The sequence below is a fragment of the Carlito syrichta genome, unplaced genomic scaffold, assembly GCF_000164805.1.
Source record: "Carlito syrichta isolate Samal-C Ts95f unplaced genomic scaffold, Tarsius_syrichta-2.0.1 Scaffold309791, whole genome shotgun sequence".
Lineage (NCBI taxonomy): Eukaryota > Metazoa > Chordata > Mammalia > Primates > Tarsiidae > Carlito > Carlito syrichta.
In genome coordinates this window covers 190,553-200,057 of record NW_007253887.1, presented here as the reverse complement: position 1 = coordinate 200,057, position 9,505 = coordinate 190,553, and the positions used below count along the sequence as shown (strand labels likewise).

Genomic DNA, 9,505 nt, shown 5'->3' with positions numbered 1-9,505 from the left:
GAGTGCAGTGGCCACTGCTGGCCACTGCAGCCTCGACCTGCTGGGCTCTGGCAATCCTTCCACCTCAGCCTTCCAAGTAGCTGGAGCTACAGGCACATGCTACCACGCCTGGCTAATTTTGTTTTATTTATTGTAGAGATGAGGTCTTGCCAAGTTGCCTGGGCGGGTCTCGAACCCGCGGGCTCAGGCAATCCACTCACCTTGGCCTCCCAAAGCGCTGGGATTACATGCTGAGCCACCGAGCCCGGCCAGAGCTCTTATTTCTACAAGACAGAACTGAGAGTGATTTTAATTTTCTTGGTGTTTATCTGTATTTTCTCGTTTTTCATAAAGAACACACAATTTCTATGTAACAAAAAATTTAATTCTTAAAAATTCCCCAAATGACAGCCAAAGCACAATCTTACCCCAGAGATACAGTGAAAAAAGGGGGCTCAAACTCTAATACAAAACTTCCATGGATCCAAGAAATAATAGTGAACTTCATTTCTACAGGGTCACCTAAATGACACTATTCTCACCATTTATGCATGAAATAGACCAACACTGATGGTATGAAAGTCTAACAATCTCTAACAAAGGCGTATCAGATTGGACATCATCATCAGGACAAATGAAAGAACAAACATGACCAAGGAGGAAAAAGACTTAGCAGCATATTTTAATAGCACTTTAGCTTTCATTCTGAGTGTTTACTTTCTTAAATCTGGGTACACCAAAAGATTACCTAGTCATATCCCTTAAGTTAAATAAATAAACCGCAGAAGCTGTCTTGTTTTACCAAGCATCCTTTGACAGCATGGGAAGGAAGTGTTGGGACAGTTTAATTACTTAGGACCTGCTTCCTAAGTAATTCCTAATTCAAAGGGTTTGGTTGGCCCTTCCAATTCTTTCCCTGAAAATTAAAGTAATAGTTAACATGAAGTTTTATAGCTCTTACATTAAGGCCAGGGTGTGTATTGTCAACTTACTTCAACCAGGACAAAATCAGAACATTAAAAAAAAAATAACAGGCCGGGTTCGGTGGCTCAGTCTGTAATCCCAGCACTTTGGGAGGCCGAGACAAGTGGATTGCCTGAGCCCGTGGGTTCGAGACCCACCCGGGCAAATTGGTGAGACCTCGTCTCTACAATAAATCAAAAATCAGCCGGGCATGGTAGAGCGTGCCTGTAATTCCAGCTACTCAGAAGGCTGAGGCAGAAGGATCACCGGAACCCAACGGGTCAAGGCTGTGGTGGCCGGGACCATGCCACTGCACTATAGTCTGGGTGCCAGAGTGAGACGCCAACTAAAAAAAAAAACAAGGTAATACACAGAATGATGAAGGTTTTTGTTTTTCAATTTATCATCCTATGTACAAAGAAAACTCCCTAAAGCAAATTAGAATTTTTTATTTTAGGTCTGAAAACCAAAGATAATAAATATTTGGCAGCTACTGCTTAGCCTATGGGCATTTCCTAAATTTTATCCTATCTATAACCAAAATATGTAGAAAGCCAACAGAGTAAATATGTAATAAGTCTAAGCATATGGTAAACCCCCACCCCTTCACCTTCAAAAACAACCAAAAAGGTTTTATCATATTTACACATCATTATGCTGCAAAATTTTAACAAATGATAACTTAGAAAAAGGTCTAAGTTTCTAAACTCTTCCTGAGATTCAGAAAACAACTACCTACTCTTTATCCCACTTACACAGATGAGGAAATAAAGGCTTAAAGACTTAAAAATACCTGCCCCAAGTCACAAGAAGGAAGCTGCAACTTCTTATGTAGTGCTCTTGCTCAATATCACCCTGCGTCCCAATCATATCTGTTAAAAGCACATTAGCATCTATATGTATATCTTCATGAAGACACACAAGCCCAAATTTCCCATTAGAAGTTTCCTAACTAATGCAGTGATAAACTAAATCAGGGAAACACTGTTTTCCCCAAAGGAATACACTATGTAAGCTGGATCCCTCAACCTCAAATCCATCCTCCCCGAAGCAGCAATGCCTGGAAAGAAAGTCTATGAATCTTCAGTCCCATATATACCATGGAAAAACACAATCAACATTATACTTCAATATTCTATTTGGAGGAGAAGAAAGTCTTTATTTTCATAAAGAAGCACCATTTGTTTTTAAATAGTTAAGACATTTTGCTTAAATAACAAAATATTTTGGCTGGGCAGGGTGGCTCACACCTATAATCTCAATACTTTGGGAGGCCAACGCAGCACAATCACTTAAGGCCAGGAATTTGAGACCTGTCTGGGCAGCATAGTGAGACCCCCCAGCACATAAAAAAGATTTTTGTTTAATTAGCCAGTCATGGTGGTGCATGCCTGTAGTCCTAGCTACTCAGGAGGCTGAGGTGTAAAGATCACTTGACCCGAGGAGTTCAAGTTCACAGTGAGTTATGATTGTGTCACTGCACTCCAGCCTGGGTAACAAAATAAATAAATAATAAATGTCTTTAATAAATAAATAAGAGCCAGGCTCAGTGGCTCAGCCTGTAATCCCAGCGCTTTGGGAGGCTGAGGTGAGTGGATTGCCTGAGCCCACGGGTTTGAGACCCACCCGGCAACTTGGCGAGACTTCATCTCTACAATAAATCAAAAATTAGCCAGGCATGGTAGCATACGCCTGTAGTTCTGGCTCCTTGGAAGGCTGGGCCGGAAGGATCATTGGAGCCCAGCAGGTGGAGGTTGTGGTGGCCGGGAGCGTGCCACTGCACTCCAGTCTGGGTGACAGGAGTGAGACTCCAACTCAAACGAATGAATGAATGAATAAATGAATGAATGAATGAATAAATAAATAAATAAGGCTGGGTTCGTTGGCTCAGTCTGTAATCCCAGCACTCTAGGAGGCTGAGGTGAGTAGATTGCCTGAGTCCATGGGTTCGAGACCTGGCCGGGCAACTTGACAAGACTTAGTCTTTACAACAAATCAAAAAAATTAGCCGAGCGTGGTAGTGTGCACTTGTAGTTACGGTTACTTGGAAGGCTGAGGCAGAAGGATCACCTGAGCCCAGCAGGTCAACGCTGGGGTGGCCGTGAGCGTGACACTGCACTCCAGCTTAGGTGACAGAGACTCCAACTCAAAAAAATAAATAAATAAATAAGTAAAATTTGTGTACAATACCTTAAAGATTAATTTGAAAACACTGACTTTTAGGCCTAACATCTATTAGATATTAAACTGTGTTTTTTGGGACATCCTTTTTAAATTTGTTTTTTAATGAAGAGACAGTAAATTCACTTGCATGGCAGCTCAACCAATCCTACAACATCCATTATATTAGTTATATACTAGTGAACTTCTATCACCATTTCCTAATTAAATCATAGTCCTCAAAAAGAAAGACTTTAATTTTAATCAGTAGCTTTTCAAGCTTTAATATATATCATAAACCAAATGAGGATAAAAGATAATTTCTAAAATCTGAACTTCTTGGGAATCAACTTAAAAATACAAACGCAGCCAGGCGTAGTGGCTCCTACCTACAATCCCAGCACTCTGGGAGGCCAAGGCAGGAGGATCACTTGATCTCAGGAGTTAAAGACTAGCCTGGGCAACACAGTGAGACCTTATCTCTACAAAAAAACAAAAAACAAAAAAATGTAGCGGGGTGTGGTGGCGCATGCCTGTAGTCCCAGTTACTTGGAAGGCTGAAGAGGGGGAACTGCTTGAGCCCAGAACTTTAAGGCTGCAGTGAGCCGTGATCATGCTACTGCACTCCAGTCTGGGTGACAGAGTTAAAATCCCAACTCAAAAACAAAACAAAACAAACAAAAAAAACAAACTCACAGTGTTTTATCTGAACTTCTAGAGTTTTAAAATCTAAAATTTTTATTAACTCATTTGGTGACAAAATCTGACCTGAATGGATGTGAGACTATTTTTAGTTTGTCTGTCTTTCTCCACTCACTGTGACTATTAATATCTTTCCCTGTGGAAATGTTTCATGATGGAGTACTACCCCAGAACCCACTGGGGATATCATATATGGTATGTGTATTGTATTACCTTCTTAAAATTGAAATTGCTTTTGCTTCCAAAGCACATCTGGCTGCCAGAGTTTTTACATAAAAAACTGTGGACCTGTATCACTGAAGGAAAAAAAATGCATAAATCCACAAAATCAATTACTGAAGACTCATGAACATACTTAACTTTCTATTGTATCTAGTTTTCCCACATAATAGTGAAATCCTGAAACAAGTCAGTTTTTCTTTACTTTTTGTTTAAAGTGCTGACTGATGGCATTCAGCATCATTCTTAGAGACTGCCATCAAAAAAGAGCTTCTACTAGCCAGGTACAGTGGCTCACACCTGTAATTCCAGCACTTTGAAAGGCCAAGTCAAGTGGATTTCCTGAGCCCAGGAATTGGAGATGAGCCTGGGCAATATAGCAAAACTTTGTATCTACAAAACAAAAAAACAAAAAAAAAGCCAGGTGTGTGGTGGTGCATGCCTGTAGTCCAAGATGCTGTGGTGAAAGCCTTGCCTGAGCCCAAGAAGACCAGCCTGGGTGACAGAATGAGACCAGGAATCAAAAAAGGCCTCCACTAAAATATAATTAGGCAGCTGGGCTCGGTGGCTTAACCTGTAATCCCGCGTTTTGGGAGGCTGAGGTGAGTGGATTGCCCAAGCCCGCGGGTTCGAGACCCACCTGGGCAACTTGGGGAGACCTCATCTCTACAATAAATCAAAAATCAGCCAGGTGTGGTAGCGCATGCCTGTAATTCCATCTACGCAGAAGGCTGAGGCAGAAGGATCGCTGGAGCCCAGCAGGTCAAGGCTGCAGTGGCCAGGAGCAGCCACTGTACTCCAGTCTGGGCGACAGAGTGAGACTCCAACACACACACACACACACACACACACACAAATATATATATATATATATATAATTAGGCTTGGCCAGGCTCAGTGGCTCAGCCTGTAATCTAACACTTTGGGAGGCCAAGGCAAGTGGATTGCCTGAGCCTGTGGGTTCAAGACCCACCTGGGCAACTTGTCAAGACCTCGTCTCTACAATAAATCAAAAATTAGTCGGGCATGGTAGCAAGCACCTGTAGTTCTGGATACTTGGAAAGCTGAGGTGAAGAATCGCCGGAGCCCAGCAGGTCAAGGCTACAGTGACTGGGATTATGCCACTGTACTCCAGTCTTGGTAACAGAGTGAGACTCCATCTCAAATATATATATATATATATATATATATATATATATATATATATATATATAAAATTAGGGTTGGTCCAAATCAGAGTAACTGTATCTTATATATGAGATCTATTTTCCTATGGATCCAAAGACCACCTGCATGGAAACTGTTGCCAAATTCTCTCCAACAAGACCAAGTGTCTCCAAGTCTTTGAGTTATTTTGTGTACTGAGAAACCAAAAAGATACTAAGTAATTTTGGAATCTAAAATTCTCTCAAGACCGTTTTCTTAATCTAAATTTACTTAAATGATTATTATACCTAATTACAAATACTCTGGTTCCAAATAAAAAATTAAATATAGAAAATTACTTTTAAACAAATGCAAGAGCTAAACAGACCCATACAAACAAAAAAAAATTCTTCCTCTTTATCTTCCAAATTATACTCCAATTGTTGCTCAAAAATAACTGATTTCCAAGATGATAAGTTACTAAGCCCAGGTATTAATAAAAGACTCGAATAAAAAAGCAGTAAAGTGGCTAGCCATGATGGCTCATGCCTATAATCCCAGCACTTTAGGAGGCCGAGGTGAGAAAATTGCCTGAGTTCACCGGTTGAAGTCCAGCCTGAGCAAGATGGCAAGACCTGATCTCTACAATAAATTAAAAAAATTAGCCAGGCATAGTGACATGGACCTGTAGTTCCAGCTACTTGGAAGGCTGAGGCAGAAGGATCCCCTGAGCCCAGCAGGTTGAGGTTGTGGTGGCCGTGGGCAATGTGCCACTGCACTCCAGCCTGGGCTACAGAGTGAGACTCTGACACACACAAAAAAAGGCAGTAAAGTATACAACCTGAAATAAACCCACAGCACAAAGTGAAAGGGATTGTTAGCAGACATTTCAACAAATTTCTAGAAGACAAAATGTAGACATAAGTACTTATCACAAAACATGCACACAAAGGGCTGCAAGGGAAAGTGAGTCAGGTCTAAAATAAATGAATTAACAATGGAACTGTGTATTTGGCCCTCCCTTAGCACCCCTTAACTCAACTGCAGGTTCTCCAACAAGTTGGCTAATAGCACATTCCACACAAATATAAAAAGGTCCTCCTGGTATGTTCTCCCATTTAGTCAAAAGGGGGGACAGGTACCAGAACAATAGTAGCAGTAATACTCAGTCATCACTGAATCCTTCATTTGCAGTATAGACAAGCAAGGATCAGACAACAAAAATCAGTAATATATGACCAAGCCAAACAAAAAGAACAAGTGACCAAGGAGGAAAAACATAGTTGCTCTAATTAACATAAAATAAGTTTGAAGAGAAAAGTCTAAAACCTTTCTGGGAGGAGGGGAAAAAGCAATTGCCAACAAAAGAAAACGACTAATTGTAACTAGCTGGCATTAAACACACATTAATTAAACCCCAGATGGCAGGACACAATAAACAACAATACTTTCCAAGTTCTGGAACAATGTTAAACAAGTATTCCATACCTAGCTCAGCTATCAATCAAGCACAAGACAAAACAGTTATTTTCAGACACGCAGAACTCAGAAGTTTTTCTTTTGTCATTCTTTCTGAATAAATTATTTAACTACATTCTTCAACAAAATAAAGAAACCAAGGAAAAAGAAAATATGTGATTCAGGAGGAAACTGTCAGGTAAGTTACAGGATGTCAATGCATAGCACATCTTAAGTGCAGGGAAGAAAGCAGATTCGTGTAATAGTTGCAGATATGCTAAAGACAAATTTTTCTTAAGTCAACAAGAAAAATGAAAGGCTATTTAGGAACAAAACTGTAAAAGTAAAGTCACAATCTAAATACAAAACAAAATGTGGCATGTTTTGAGCAACTGATGGTACATTAAAAACAAAAGTACATTGGCTGGGCTCGGTGACACAGCCTATATGTAATCCCAGCAATTTGGGAGGCTGAGGCTAGTGGATTGCCTGAGCCAGCAGGTTCAAGATCTACCCAGGCAACTTGGCGAGACCTAGTCTCTACAATAATCAAAAATTAGCCAGGCATGGTAGTGTGTGCCTGTAGTTCCAGATACCTGGAAGGCTGACACTGGAGTGGCCGTGAGTGTGCCATGGCCACTCCAGCCTGGGTGACAGAGTGAGACTCCTACTCAAAAAAAAAAAAAAAGTACATCTAATCCTGGCAATAGGAATATACATACAGTAGCAAAGACTTAGAGAAAAATATAATCCCAGAACATTACTTGATACCTCTGAGAATATTTTTCCATTGTCAACCTCAGACAGGACTTCCTTAATCACACTATCCCTTCACAGTGCTTTAATTTTATTCCTCTAGCATCTATTATCTAAGTTATACGACATATTATTTCACTGATTCTAATACACACATTCATCTCACTTTTTAATCTTGTTGAAACCAGCATGTGTTTTACAATACATACAATTACAACTATTGTCAGACAGGTGGCAGCCTTGTTGCTGTCTGAAAAAACCTTCGGTGGTAACTCCTGGAAAGATTATAAAAGCAACAGAAATCAAGATGCTTCAGAGCAGACAGAAGACAATATTTATTTGTTTGATGGGATACAGCTCCTCCACTGCACTCTATATAGAACACATTTTTTAAAATCTTCATATTTGCTACACACAGTAACTGCAGCATACCAACTACTTTATCTGTGTGACACTTTAATATCTGTGAAATTGGCCAGGAGCAATGGCTCACACCAGTAATCACAACACTTTGGGAGGCTGAGGTGGGAGGACTGCTTGAGGTCAGGAATTTGGGACCAGCCTGGGCAACACATCAAGACCCCATCTCTACAAAAACTAAAATAGCCAAGCATGGCGGTGCAAGCCTCTAGTCCCAACTACTCAGGAGGCTGAGGTGGGAGGATTGCTTGAGCCTAGCAGTTGCAATCTGTGGTAAGCTATGATGGCACCACTGTACTCTAGCCTGGGCGACAAAGCCAGAGACCCTGTCTCTTTAAAAAAACAGACAAACAACCTCTGAAATTGGGATGGGGCCGGTCCAACAGGATGGATCCCACATAGGTTGACCCTGATGTTTTCTTCTTAGTGGTACACATAATAAGGACAAGTCTTAACAAGCAATGGCATCTAAGATTCAAAGATAATCAGTAGCAAAAAAATTTGGAGGAAGATGAAGATATTAGCGTGAGTGAATTGACCCTTCATTTCAAAAGATGAGCTCAAGAAATAGAAATATAAGCTTAGTATTATTTTTGAGTTGTAGAACTAAATCTCCAAAGAAACAAAAAGGGATAAATGTGATTGCCTTCTGGAACGCAGCAGCACAGTCATCGTTTTTTCACTATAAGCCGGTCTATACTATTCTATTTCTAACACATGCACCATGTTTTTTTATGAACCATTTTCCAAATATTTGATGGGAAAGAGAATACACACAGGCACAATCACATAGAGGCTGTGATAAAGACATTCAAACAAACAGAAAGACATCCAAGAACAAACAGTGTCAAAGTCTGAATAAGGCAACTCCAGAAATTTACACTGGCAGTGACAATGGAGCCCATGAATTCTGGACCCGAATTCAGCAACTCTCAGCATAACATCAGCACTTGTTGCCGGATAGCAATTACCATCAGAAATTAAGATAAGGTCAACAAAGGTGGGCAAGTTTATCCTTGGGCCCTGGGCTGAAAATTCACACCCTGAATTCACACCATAGGATAGAATAATTACAAGAGCCCCTCGCTGAAACAACTCAGCATTTACGCAGCACCTTTCACCGGCCCTGGCACAATGACAGCCGGGGGTCTAAGCACAGTCCCTACCGGAGAACCTACTTACGTTATGGCAAGGTAAAAGCTGGGGAGAGGCAACTGCTGCCTTGAGAGGTAGTGAACTACGCGACTCGAAGGACAGTGGCTGAGGTGTGTCCAAACCCATCTCTCGGAGTCCCGCGCGCAGAAGTACCACGGGCCCCGGTCTATCCCGGCAAAAAGATGGGACACACCTATCCCGAGAGAAAGCCAACCAGCTAGAAAAACCTAACTTGCCGGGGGCGGGCAGTTTGCGCGCAGCTCAAGCCCCGCCTCTCTCCCCGCCCAAGGCAGGCGCAGAACCTTCGCAAAATGTCACAGGGCCGAGACTGAGCGCGCCAAAGCCAGACCCACCCCCAGGAGATGCGGACGCTCCGGGAGGATCCCTCCCCTTCCTCCTTCCCTCCGCCCGCCCAGAGCTCATTCATTCTTGAGGCTGGCGGCCCTTCCTCCCAGGCCGGCCGTCCCAGCACCGCTAATCCGCCAGACGCTTTGTCTCCCGCCGGCCGGAAACCCGGGCGCGCACCCGAGCGCGCGCCCGAGCCCCA

General features: G+C 42.0%; 1 protein-coding gene across 1 annotated transcript in view; it reads right to left on the bottom strand.

Annotated features, from left to right (window-relative positions):
* Positions 1–9,505, bottom strand: part of LMNB1 (lamin B1) — a 66,888-nt gene that overhangs the window by 50,362 nt on the left and 7,021 nt on the right. The gene's annotated exons all lie outside the window — the stretch shown is intronic.